A 2,778-nucleotide genomic window follows, 5' to 3' on the forward strand; every position below is an offset into this window, starting at 1 on the left:
TCAAAAAGTCAACCCTGAAAGTATAAAATGGAAACTTATTCGGAATGCAGTATTTGACTTTCCCCGCAGTTCGGATCAAACCTTGATTTTTTTTCACAGATTTTTTTGTTTTGTTTGATATATGTATAAAAAAAACAAAAAAAAATAAAAGTTCAGAAAAATCTTTTTTTCATTTACCAATAAGGAAGTAACAATGAAGAAAAACCTCTCACGTGTTCTTTGGTAATAAAATAAATAATAGATTCTTCTTAAATTTAGCACAACTATTGGATACTTTTAACTTAGAGATGCAACGATTCCCTTTCTTCACGATTTGATTGAATGGTGAAACTTACAGTTCAGTTTTAAACCAAGAAACACGGCATCCCGAGCACATATGTAGGTTTCGCTTTTTTGCTCCCCAACTCTAAACTAGGTTTATTGATGGGGGGAACTCGGCTTTTCTTGCTCATAACAGATAAATGTTGCAGACTCATAACAATTTTTAACAAAATGTTCTCATTGCTTTCAAAGCAGCACTTCTAAACATCTTCCCGGCCTCATAGATCTAACAGTTTCTCTGAAATTGTGCTTCCTCCACAAAAACCCATTTTCACCTGTTAACCGGAGAGAGAAAATAAAGCCAATGGCATCAACCAGAACAAAAAAATGTTAACAATGCTGCCAAACACCTAAAATCTTCCCACAACATGTTTCCTTTTTTCTAAAACGTATTCAAAGTTTTCATCATCCACGGACCCCCCCCCCCCCCCCCCCCATGCCCAAAGACCCCAAATGTGTCTATGATTAGGTGGGGGATTAAAAAAATGAAGCAACAAGATTCTCCTATTCTTTTTTTTCAGAAAGACTAGAATTGGCGCTTTGTGCGTGTCGGCCGCAGTGGCACATTTGACAGGTCTGGCCCGGTGGCTTTTGTGTCGGGGAATAAAGGGGATTGAGCTAAAACACAAACTGAGCCAGTGTGCCGTTTGTGGCGCTGGCTATTAGTCAACGTGACGGCCTTTGCAGATGCTAATGGGTCATAGTGTGGCCTCCCTCCTCACAGAACGCGGCTATCTGATAGCACAAAGGCCATCCGCTAGAGGTTGACTTTTCCCCCCTTTTCCTTTCATGGCTGCTACAAAGTCATTAGGCCTTTTCTCACTCTGTGTTTAAGAAAACAGGAAAATAGAAAGCAGCACACAAAGCGCCAATCTGACAAGAAGCAGTTATCTTCAAGGTTGAAGCCTCAGGTGATGAGGATGAGGCCCATCCCCACATTAATCCCCCCTGACTGTGCAGCCCTTTAAGTAATGTAGACATGGAGTAACAGCCAGGCTCCTGTGAAAATAGAGATGATGCCCGCCAGTGGAGGACCTCTGGACTCTTGACTTATTAATCAGTCAGACCCTGAGCAGCCTGCCTGCCTGCCTGGGGCTGCTGCGTGCCTTCAGCCTGCTCTGGGACCAGAAAACAGCCTGCAGAGTTAACTACTCTGAGGGTTTGATTGCCCAGACTCGGAGCAGCTCATCAGCACGCGGGTCGCGGAAGTCAGCAGCAGCCAACTGTGGGATAAAAGCAGGCTATACGTACAAACACACACACATCTGTACAGTGAAGGTCTCTGGGGTGGAGAGCAACTTCAAAGGAGACCCGGTTAGGTTGCATTTTTATTTTATCTTCAAATAAAAGGCTTTGCTGTGTTCAGAGAAACATTGGAGCACTTATAGTTCCTTCAGGTTGACATGAAAATCAAATCCTTATAAATTTACTTGTTAAAAATGTTAACTTCAACCCTTAACAAGCTATAAACAGATAAACTTCAAAAATATGCCAGATTTTGCCCCAAGCTAACTACAATTTATTGAAAACTTCTATACGTTTTTTTGTTTTGTTCTCAACTTTTATTGTGGAGGATGGACAAAGAAAACAAGCACTAGTCAAAAGTGAAAACCGTTTTGAGTTATTTTTCTATTTCAGTGCAAAAAAGCTAGTCTCTATATCAAAATGGTTTTGTTCTATAGGTTCACTATCATTCAGATACTTTATTATGATAGTTACATAACAGCTCAAAAGCAGAGTCTGGTTTTTATTGATTAGTTTTCAGTAAATCTTTAGAAAAATTGGATTTGTTATTCAGGCATCAAAGGGGTTATTAATTTCCAATTTTGTCCATGCAGTGTTTGACATTTTCTTTTGTCACTGAATTATTTCAAAATTTCCCCTGTACTGTAATCTTTCACATCACGTTTGATCAAATCCAGTTAAAACTCTTCGGTTTTCATGGGTGCTGAATATCTGCCTGCATTTATGGATAAAGTCTGGAAGAGTTCCATCTCCTACAAGGACCTACGTTGCTGTGACACTAATCCTGACAGAAATGACTCTTACTCTGCCAAATGTTTTGCTTCACGCGACAAACTGAACACAAAAAGTCATTTTTTATATGTGTCAATTTTATTTTAAATCGGACACAAATTAAATAAATAAAGCACATCTGAAGGGCTACACCATGCACACAAAACTTTCTACAACATAAGACAAGTTTTTAACCCATTTTCCTTCACAGCGTCCGTCGGCGCACTTCTGCTGTGCATCTATCCATGCCAGCCCATTTTGTTTCTCTGCAAAATGCACATTATTATTTCCAATATACAGATATGGATAAAGGGGATCAACACTGCGTCTCCCCTCTATCGAGGCAAATTAATTTAATTTATGGTAAAAGGAGCATCGAAAGTTACAACTGGGAGTGAGAAGAAACTTCGGTCCTCAGCTGTGAGACGAAGGACAACTAGG

This window comes from Oryzias latipes, chromosome 4, assembly GCF_002234675.1.
Source record: "Oryzias latipes chromosome 4, ASM223467v1".
Classification (NCBI taxonomy): Eukaryota; Metazoa; Chordata; class Actinopteri; order Beloniformes; family Adrianichthyidae; genus Oryzias; species Oryzias latipes.